We start from the raw sequence: 11777 nt of genomic DNA on the forward strand, positions 1-11777 counted from the left end.
AAAACTACTCCATTCACAATAACCTCAAAAAAAATAAAATACTTGGGAATCAATCTCACAAAAGAGGTGAAAGACCTCTACAATGAGAACTACAGAACACTAAAGAAAGAAATTAAGGAACACCTTAGAAGATGGAAAGATCTCCCATGTTCCTGGATAGGCAGAATTAATATTGTCAAAATGGCCATACTACCAAAAGTGCTATACAGATTCAATGCAATTCCAATTAAAATCCCAATGATGTACCTTACAGAAGTAGAACAAGCAATCATGAAATTCATCTGGAAGAATAAGAAACCCAGAATTGCTAAAGCAATCCTTCACAGGAAAAATGAAGCAGGGGGTATTGCAATACCTGAACTTCAACTGTACTACAAAGCAATAGTAACAAAAACGGCATGGTATTGGTACCAAAATAGACAGGTAAATCAATGGTACAGAATAGAGGACACGGACACAAACCCAAACAAATATAATTTCCTCATACTAGACAAAGGGGCCAAAAATATGCAATGGAGAAAAGATAGCCTCTTCAATAAATGGTGCTGGGAAAATTGGAAATCCATATGCAACAAAATGAAAATAAACCCATATCTCTCACCGTGCACAAAACTAAACTCAAAATGGATTAAGGACCTCGGAATCAGACCAGAGACCCTGCATCTTATAGAAGAAAAAGTAGGTCCAGATCTTCAACATGTCGGCTTAGGACCAGACTTTCTCAACAGGACTCCCATAGCACAAGAAATAAAAGCAAGAATCAACAACTGGGATAGATTCAAACTAAAAAGCTTTCTCTCAGCAAAGGAAACTATCAGAAATGTGAAGAAAGAGCCTACAGAGTGGGAGAAAATCTTTGCCAATCATACTTCAGATAGAGCACTAATCTCCAGAATCTATAAAGAACTCAAAAAACTCAACACCAAGACTACAAATAATCCAATCGACAAATGGTCTAAGGAAATGAACAGACACTTCACAGAAGAAGACCTACAAACAATCAACAAACATATGGAAAAATGTTCAACATCTCTAGTAATAAAAGAAATGCAAATCAAAACCACCCTAAGATTCCATCTCACCCCAATCAGAATGGCAATTATCAAGAACACAAGCAACAACAGGTGTTGGCGAGGATGTGGGGAAAATGGTACACTCATACATTGCTGGTGGGGTTGCAAATTAGTGCAACCACTCTGGAAGGCAGTATGGAGATTCCTTAAAAAACTTGGAATGGAACTACCATTTGACCCAGCTATCCCACTCCTTGGCCTATACCCAAAGGACTTAAAATCAGCACACTACAGAGATACAGCCACATCAATGTTCATTGCTGCTCAATTCACCATAGCCAGATTGTGGAACCAACCTAGATGCCCTTCAGTTGATGAATGGATAAAGAAACTGTGGCATATATATACAATGGAATATTACTCAGCCATAAAGAATGATAAAATTGTGGCATTTGCAAGCAAATGGACGAAATTGGAGAATATCATGCTAAGTGAGATAAGCCAATCTCAAAAAACCAAAGGAAGAATGATCTCGCTGATAAGTGGATGATGATACATAATGGGGCGTGGGAGGGGTTAGTTTTAGGGTTAGAGTGAGGGTTAGGGAGGGGGGGCAAGAATGGCGGAAGGAAGGACTGTATAGAGGGAAAAGAGGGATGGGAGGGGTGGGGGGAAGGGGAAAAAATAACAGAAAGAATCAACCAACATCACCCTATGTAAACGTATGATTACACAAATGGTAAGCCTTTACTCTATGTACAAACAGAGAAAGAACATGTATCCCATTTGTTCACAATAAAAAAAAAAAGTGAACTCACACACTCACACTTACACACACACATATTTTTCTATTAGTTCTGTTTCTCTGGAAAGTCCTGACCCTTACAATAAGGTAAGCTGAGTCTGAAGTAATAAACTATCCTGGGAGGAGAGAGAGAGATTTTATTTTGTCTGTTCATTTCAAATTAAGGAACCTCTTGGGAGGATATTACTTGCTTTAGAGTTTGTCACAATCTGTCCTGTTTCCTTCACCTGCCTTCCTGGGAGCTTGTATCAGTGTTGAACACCGTCTTGGGTGGTTCAGGACATAAAGAGATATGTCCACTGTGAGGAGGATGGTGGTGCAGCAGAACTGCCTGGAGACAAAGCCACTTGGGTGAAGGAGTGCAAAGTCATCGTCTGTGCTTGTACCATCTTTGCCACATGGGTGCTTTAAGAGAAGACTGGGGTGATTATGGGAATATGCCCCTGGACAACAAGAAAGATTATAAAAAACTAAACAGGGGATAGTTGGAAACTCATGAATATAAATGCCAGAATCAATCTATTTAATCTAATCTATATATACAAATATGTGCGCTTGCATGTGCACACACACACACACACACACAGAGTATATCTAGTTTTTTCTCTTAATATTTTATCATTAAAAGTTCCAATTATTATATATTCTTTGAAAATGTGCTTTCTAATGGTTGAGTGGTAGCCATTGAATAAAAATACCAAATGTTCATAATTATTTCTTTTTATAAGACACTTAGGTTGGTTCCCATGGGGGAGTACTAGTAGTAAAACTACCATGAATGCCATCATAGTAAAAATTTTGCCCCAATCTCTGACAGAATAAATTCCATAAATGCAATCTTTAGGTATGAATTTATATTCTTCACTTAAATTATTTAATCATAACAATGGATACTACAAGATAAAACAAATACTGAAAAAATAAAACTGGGTCTAAATAAGCCTACAATTTACCTGAAAGAAGCAAAAATTCCAGCTGGAAATAGAGTAGCCAACAAAGTTTACAATCCCATGAGATGGCAGTTAATATGATTTGCAGAGGGAAAGAAGAATGTGGGTCACTCTGGTTAGTTAAGGAATTGTAAAGAGAGTAGGAGCTTCTACTGCTTCCAGTTTATGACCTCGACCAGGCCCTGTGTCTCTCTCAACCTCCCTCATGCATTCTAAGTACTGGGGGTACTTGGAACGACCATGCTAAGAATACTTAATCTTGTAAGGCTGACTATTCATGAATTGGAAATTCAGACACAGAAAGTCTCTCATAAGGATAGAGAGAAAATAGAAAAGCTAAGCACAGTCTTTCATGTCCCCATTATGAAGTATGGGCCCTCTCCCTTTAAGATAATCAGGATTACCTCAACATTACTACTCCTCCCTTTGGATCCACTGACATGAAGAGTCCAAACTGAATTACTTCAAATTCTGTAGAATACTTATTTTGTCTGCTGGTGGACATATATCCCTTATTGGGACTATAGTCTCTATCTAATCTAATGGCCCCTAAGGAAGAATGAATTTTCTATAGAGTTCACCCCTGAGGAGTGACAGTATCGGGACCACTCCTATGTCCTTGGTTCCCAGATCTGTGTACTCTAACTACTGGGGATATAGGACCACAAATAAGTCCTTGTTTTAGTGCATATACTTCAAAATAAAGGATTATGGTCTAATTTTCAAGGTGGGTTCTTTAAGAAGGCCACTTAACTGAGCCCTCAGGGTTACTGTACCACTCAATTAGACCAGCTTCTTCTAAGTGAAGGGATACATAATAAAACTGGTGAAATCTGTGATATTGCAATATCTCCTTTGCAGCAACATTGACCCCTCGTCTGAAGAAATGTGGGATATCATGTTGATAGATCAGGCATTCTAAAAGCTTCTGGTGGCAGTGACTAGTATAGACATAATTTCTAGTCAGGACAAATTCCTGCTGTTTTCCTCGGTTGAGGGTTTAGCCTTGGCCTCTGATGGTAGAATTCAGCAGGGGCGAGATAAGCCTTAGTAAACTGAACCATATTCTGCTAGGTGCCTCTATCATTGCCACCATAACTGCTTGGGACCCAATTCACAAGTACTACAATGACCAAGAAAAAGCTTGGCTGACATCCACAGGTTTAGTCATCTTGTCCACCTGATGGCTGAGATCCTCTTCTGCAGAACAGGCTTGGCAGGCATCACCCTAATAAAGATCTGCATGCTGAGTGCCCACGTCTCTAGGTCCCACATATCTCTCACTCTCCCCTTCTCACTTCTCTCCTAATTGTGGTCCTTTAAGGACCCTAACAAATTACCCAAGTCATTCCCCACTGTCCTTTTTCCACCTTGGGCCACTTCCATCAAAATAGACAATGTGGTGCTCAAAGCTCTGCTCTTGTTATACAGAGATTTGACTTCAGGGCTGAAGGCTGTGGGAGGTGACTCCTCCCAAGACTGTTCTTGTAACACCACTATTCTACTTTAAGGCTGTTTTCTCAATGCGTTCATTTTAAAGGTGAAATCCCTTAAAGGAAAGAGCATTTGACAGCTACCGGGAAAAAGGAGCTTGTAGGGCATCACCCTAAGACAGAAAATTGCATGCCATTTCTATGTGCTGGCTGTTGAAGGAAAATAGGAAGAGAGCTCCCCAACCCCATGGCACCTACTAAGGGAAAGGAATTATTTTTTGAATTGCAAAAATACCAAATCTTCCTTTTATGGATCCGCCAGGACTGGGCTTAGGCACTTCTCTATGTGCTCTCTACCCTTCAGGCTCACACTGAGGATCTCCAGGCCTAGGAGGAAATCCAGAATCCCCAGCTGCAACAGGAAGTCCTTAGAGTCCTAGTCAGTCCATCGATTCCTATGGAGTTAGGGCCATGCCAATCTGAAGATCAAGTCTTCTCAGAATGTCTCCTGTATTCATTCGAGGGTCTTACTGAAAAGAATTAGCATTCTGGTTCTGTCATTTACTAATTGATTGATCTTTAGTGAGTTACTCAATTTCTCTGAGATTTTCTTTTCTGAGCTGGCATAGGGAAAGATCCATTGGTGTTCCACAGGGCTGTGGTAGGGACTAAGGGATACAAGGTATGGGTGCTGGGTGGCACAGTGCCTGATATCTAGTTGCCACTGAATAATTAGCAATGTTATAATAACTCTAGTACTATTGGTATTTATCCCATCTCACCCCCACTTCACTTCCGATGCAGACCATTAGAGCTTTACAGTTGTCCCTGTGCCACCTCTCTCTTCTTTTTTCTTTAATTTTTAAAATTTTATTTGTTCTAATTAGTTGTACATGACAGTATTCCTCCTACTCCCAGAGCTGCCTGGTGGAGTTGACTTGTTCTTTTGTTTTTCTTCAATGAGGTTATAGTACCCATTCTGTCAAGTTTTTAAATGTCCCTCCAAGTTTTTTCTTGGTCTTGCATACCATTCCTTTTTCTATGACTTTGTGATTAATAAAAATTACAAGCAAACTTCTGGCATATGACAATTAGGTCACCTCCCTAAATGATGAGAAAAATCTACACCCATTCCTACTGACATATACCTATTTCTTCTTACTCAACAGGTTGCAATTTAATGACAAGTTCATATTCCTACCTTCAAATGGCATTGAAAATGCATAATCCGACAACATGTGCCACATGGGACACACTCATGGCCTAGGAATGTGTCGCCTTTCTGGTTAACAAGAAAATAAATGCATATTGTTTCTCAGTGTTCACTAAATGAAAGGTCAAAGTCCTTTCACCTTTTTCAGTCGAGGGAGGTCATAAGAATGGGTCATCCTGGGCTATTACAGGAGGACTGGCAGTCCCTGCAAATGAGTTATTCAAAGAGGCAAAGTTAATTTCAATGTCAATTAAATAATCAAAGTCGTCAACATCAAGGGGCTAGAATGCCATGCCAGCTAGCACCACTGGTCCTTCAAAAATTATCTTCATGGCTCCAGTCATGACTTGCATCCCCCTGAAAGTTTTCCACTGACCCTCACTTTCCCCAGGACCAAATCCAAGTTCTCATCCAAGTTTTCAAGACCATCCAGAAGGAAAGCAACCTGAAGAATGGTAAAGCTCTCAGGAATTTTATATTTTATATGAATTTCTAAACCAAAAGCTATTCCAAATTTTATAAAGGACACACCTTATTGTCTCCGTAAGCCAAGTGTCCTCTGTTGCTCCAAATCTCCCTGAAGTGGTCTGTGCTTAATGATGGTTACAGAACAGAACTTGCCTGGAGCAGAATAGGAGGGATGCCAGCTCTGGGTTGCTCACTTGTTTCCTTTTTCTGTTTCACCTTCCTCTGAAAGTGCTCCCTCTACGCACCTTCAAAGAACAACGCCCATCTGCATTCCTCTCGGGAATTTTCTCCCCAGTAAATTATGCCAGCGGGAGTGAATCAGCTAGACTTAGTGACACACTTGTGTATGTAAATGGCTAACAGAGGTGGATAGGGCATCGCCCCTGGGGTAAAAAAGTCTCAAAGCAAAGAGATTAATTTCCAGTTATGAAATCAAAGCTATCCAGGAATGGGGTGAAAGAACTTCCCATGACTTCCCCTGCCTTTTCCATGCCAAGAAAGTCAGAAAGACAGATCCCATACTGCTGACTTTGCCTATTCATAGACCTAAACACTTATCGAAGAAATCAGTGTGCCCTTAAGCTACAAAGGAGTTGCCAAGGATGTTTACATTTACATTTTAAATGCAAATGGTTAGAATGGAAAAATGATTTCTTTTTTTAATTTGAGAGGAAAATATTTGTATGTCCCCCACTCTGAGAGTTAATTTGCTGAATAATAAGACCCATTATGAACTAATACTTTCAAAATAAAAGGGGGCTAAACTATTCCTAAGCATCTAAGGGATAGGATGTGCTTTACAAAGAACTGAGAATGTGGTCTGGAGTTAATGGTTTTACCCCCTGTATCACAGATACATGTGTAGTTTTGGATTTGGATCTTTCTGAGAATATGTCTTATAGAACAGGCCTCAAACCACATGCTAATAAGCAACTGTCCCTTCTGCTTGTATAAAGCACATTCCAGACTGACTTCGTTGTTCAACAAATGACATTCAGTTCTAGTCTAGAAAACAATTGGGTTTTTGTTGTGTAGTTTCCAGACTTTACTTCACGAGGTGAAAAAACCCGAAAACCAGCAGAGCAGGGGTTTAAAGGAATTCCTGCACAGGCATGTTCCTGTGTCCTGCTGACTGGACTAATATGCTCTCATACCCACAGAAAAATGGCTTGTGAGTCAAACACCACCAGCCTAATACATAAACTCTGGAGGACTGGGAGGGTGACAACAAAGGAAAAATTGTTTCATGTTGCTGTTATTTATTGAGGAATCATTTCCATACAATAAGACATTGGAATGTATAGTTTAATGAATGAGAAACTTAATTATCTAACTACCACTGCAAAGAAAATTCAATCCATGAAGTTCCCTGTGCCCCTCTGTAGCCAGTCCCCTCCCCTACACCCTAGTTCCTGGCAATCACTAATCTGATTTCTCCTTCCATCATTTTGCCTTTTCTAGAATGTCATAAAAATAGAATCATGGAGGATGTAATTATTTGCTTCTTTCACTCAGCAAAATGCTTTTGAGATTCATGCATGTGGCATGTATCAGCTTCATCCCTTCCCATTGCTGAACAGTATTCCCTTCGTGGCTATACCATGACTTGTTTATCACTTTACCCATTGACAGACATTTGCGTTGTTTCTAACTTTTGGTGATCATGAATAAAGCTGCCATAACAATTGCTTATAAGTTTTTCAGTGGACATCCATCTTCCTTTCTCTTAGATAAGCACCTAGGAGTGTGATTCCTGAGCTGTAGGGTAAGTGCACATTTAACTTTATATGTCACTTCCAAACTCTTTTTCCATAGTGGCTGTATCATTCCCAATAAGATAGTTCCTGTTGCTTTGAATCCTAATCAGCTCTAGATGTTGTTGGTATTCTTGATTTGAGCCCTTTTAATAATTCATGAACTTTTGATCTAGGCTGGGTCATAAAATTAAACTTTCTGCTGTACTGGGTTAAATAATTTTTTTAAGTCACATTCACCTAGAACCTCAGAATGTGATCTTACTTGGAACAATGCTCTTTGCCTATGAAACTAAGTTTCAATGAAGTCATACTAGATTCAAGTGGGCCTTACTTTTAATGACTGCTGTCTTATAAAAAGTCCATATGACAGAGGCACACACAGAGGAGAACACTGTGTGATGAGGGAAAGACCAGTAATGTGCTTCAGCAAGTCAAGCAACACCAGAAACCTGCAGCAGCTGGAAGAGGCAAGGAAGGAAACTTCTTTAGAGCTCCTGCAGGGAACATGCCCTAGAGACATTAGATTTTTAGCCTCCAAAACTGTGAAAGAAACCATTTCTGTTCACAAGTCACTCAGTTGTGGTAATTTGTTATGATAGTCCTAAAAAACTAATAAGCTATGCATATAAGTTATAGAATGCCGGGGTCCAGCCCTAGTAGCAGTGGGGGGGTCCTAGGGGGACAGGAGGCTTCGGCACAGTGGAGAAGCAGCAGACAGAGACACCAAGTATTCTGAGGCTAAATTTGGTTTATTCAAAATCTTTGAGCTTTAATATACTATAACACTTAGCTCAAAAAACATGCTTGTGGTTTTCATTCATAGTTAGCTATATTTAACAATACTTTTGCTTATGAGTACATTCTATAATTATTAACAAAAGAAATCAGTCTTTAGACAATACTAGTTCCTTATGCCAATTATTCTCTGGTTAATAGCAGACTAAAATTATATTTTGACCTTTAAGTTGTTAGACAGAAGAAGGTAGAAATCATATCTGTGGTTAATCTATAGCACTTTCTGAACAACTATTGATCTGTCTAATGAGAGCTCTTTTTTGCTCTTTTGTCTTTAAGCACCAACCAGAATGTCTTAGCCTTTCCATAAACCCAAGCATTTGAGCATTAACCCATTTACGGTTTTTTCTAACTATCCACTGTCCTTCATCATTATATACACCTGTAAAAGGGAGAGGAGGATCAGTAGGGGGTGGCCAGGTGTTTTTATTCGCATCCATGCCTCAAGGATGATACCATAATTTTCCTTTTATTCTATATGAAACATTTGGAGGTCCCTGTATTGTGGGGACCATGGGTTTTTGTATTTGTATAACTGGAGTCACATGAGGAACAGCTGGAGTTGTTATTTGTGGTGCTGATAAAGCTACTTGTCTTAGCTTATCCATGAATATACCATTACTTATATTAGGGGGCATATCTCTTCCAATTTCACATAACAGAGACCCATTACGTTTTATTTTGTGTTTCAATACAGTAAAATTTCTCTGGGGATTATATGCTGTTTTCTCAAAGAAACTTGTGATTATTAACAGTATTCCAAGAAAAGCAATCACACATAGGAGTATGCCACATCTATGACTTCCAGGAGGGTGATAGCCCTGCAGCATCCTCTGTTCCAACAGAACCGTGTCATATGCTGGAATGGTGGAAAATAGATGTGGCAATAGAATACAGTGACACAAAGAAATCTATAGTTATATTTGACTTACATAAAGCTTTCCGAGGATAAAAGAGTGATAATTGCATGAAATTCGTTCTAGTAGGACAAGTATATCTTTAGAAGCCTAAATTACTACTGTGCATAAGAATTCTTGGGCCAAGTCTTTAAATATTCTATAATTCAACTTTTTACTCATTGTATTAAACTTCTGCTGAGTCCAAACAACTGAAGACCCACTGTTTACCATAAATTAAGATCAGTTCAGGCCCAGAGTCCCAATTGGTCCCAATGGCTATTGAATATGTGAGACCCACATTTTGCAGAATATTCTATAAAGGATTAACAGATAGACTTTCTTTTAGTTATTTAGTCCAACCTTAAATAAATTTTTAAATTATTATTTTTAAATTACAAAATAATTTGTGTTCCCTATAATAGAGCCTAGTTGTAAAAACGAAATCTCCATGGTAGAGCCAGCCTTGACAATTTTATAAGGAAAAAATTTTATTACAGTTTTAGCACAAAGCTCTTCCAGCCCCTGAAGAAGAAAATTCAGCTTCTAAACCCCTATTAGAATCCTTTAGGGTCTTCAAGAGGCAAAAGGCCTCCCCGACCCTGCCCCTGCCCCCAAACCTGGGGGAGGGGTTGATTCTGCTGTTACTTCTCTATTTAGAAACATATCACTATCTCAATTATGAGTCTAGTAATTCACTAGTATAGAATAAAGGAATAATCATAGTGACCGGCCGTGGCTTATTCTGCCATAACCTGCCAAGCAATAATTGCAGCTAGGCAGAAATAGAGACAACAGGCAAAGTACAGAAGTGTAATCAGGATTTCATCATCAATGGACACTTAATAATTGTTCTTCTCTACTATTTAAACCAGATTCCCCTGCTCATTAGCAACATGAGTTATTTTTCAAGCCTACTAATTTATCATCAGATGTTGTTATATGGAGATCTAGAAGGTAACTCTGACACTGGCTGAGCCCCCTATGAGTGATTTTCTGTGTCGTGAACTGTGGTTAACAGCTGTGGCCATGCCTGTTTCACAGGGGTAGCTGGTGAATACAATCATGACTCCCATATATGTTTGTAGAGCAGGGTACATTGTCAGCTGACAGTTCTACAATATTCAGTGACCCACATAAAAGACCTGTCTTCACTATCCTGCTCTCTGAAAAGCGTAAGTTGTTCTTTGAATGTTTTGAGAGAACACAGAATTGGTCTCCTTGAGGGAGACAAGGCTTATAAGATTGGACCACTTCGTTCCAAGTATGAGCAATTTCAAAGGACAGGGCTTTGGGGACTCAGAACAACCTGTACAACTTCATTGTCTTTGGGTCTGGTTAAACACAAAACCAGCCTGACTTTAATCCCCATCCCACATGTTGAAAACCATAAACTCAAAAACAAATAAAAGGCCACGGCAGAGTGCGCAAATGCCCTTTGGGATGGTATGACCCAATTTGCAGGTGGCTCTGGCTAGAGTTGGGAATGCCCCTCTATTAGAAGCTAAGAAAGAAAAGGCTATTAAAATGTTCACTTCACGTAATAAATATCAGCAGCAGTGTCTGGGCTCTTTACAGTTCCAGCACACCAGACAGGGCGTATGAGCTCCAGACAGGAGCCAAAGCCACTGTTGCTGGTATGCTCCCGCCTTTATCAGCTAATTAGATTAGATGGTGACAATCAAGCAGATACTACTGACCATTACAGATGCATTAGAATTCTGTCTAATAGGGACTGGGAATTGGATAGATGGACAAATCCTTTCAGAGTAGTTCGATGTCACTGCTATAATTCATGGTAAATACAGCTGGGGTCAAATTAGCAAATTATGTACCTCCCCTCAGCTCTAAAAATATCATTGATTACCAAAAAAAAAAAAAAAAAAAAAAAAAAAAAAAAAACTGAAAAATTCACTGATATTCAGGAAAGAAGAAACAGGGCCCCTGTGTTATTTTGTTGTTATAGTTTCTCCTTTCTGGCACTGGGGATTGAATCCAGAGGCACTCTAACACTGAACTACATCCCCAGTCCTTCTGATTTTTTATTTTGAGACAGGGTCTTGCTAAGTTGCCCAGGCTGACCTCTAACTTGTGATCCTCCTGCCTCAACCTCCCAAATTGCTGGGATTACAGGCATGCATGGGCTTCCATGCCTGGCTACTCCAGAAACTGAGGCAGAAGGGTCACAAGATTGAGGCCAATCTGTGCAATTTAGCAAGACCCTGCCTCAAAAAATAAAAAGGGCTGGGGATATAGCTCAATGGTAGAGGGACCCTGGGTTCAATCCCAGAAAAGTAACAACAAATAAAAGGAAAGAAGGAAAGAAAGGGGTAATAAAAGAAAAAGGGCCACTAACAAACCCCAAACACCTAAGACCTGTTAAAGAGAAATCAGGCCTGAAATTTGCAGTTTTAATGCATATCTGGAAACAAAGCTATAAGCAGAGT

General features: G+C 39.5%; 1 long non-coding RNA gene across 1 annotated transcript in view; it reads right to left on the bottom strand.

Annotated features, from left to right (window-relative positions):
• The window catches only part of LOC124988989 (uncharacterized), a 135223-nt gene that overhangs the window by 122206 nt on the left and 1240 nt on the right, over positions 1–11777 (bottom strand). The gene's annotated exons all lie outside the window — the stretch shown is intronic.

The sequence above is a fragment of the Sciurus carolinensis genome, chromosome 7 (genome assembly GCF_902686445.1).
Source record: "Sciurus carolinensis chromosome 7, mSciCar1.2, whole genome shotgun sequence".
NCBI classification, from domain to species: Eukaryota; Metazoa; Chordata; class Mammalia; order Rodentia; family Sciuridae; genus Sciurus; species Sciurus carolinensis.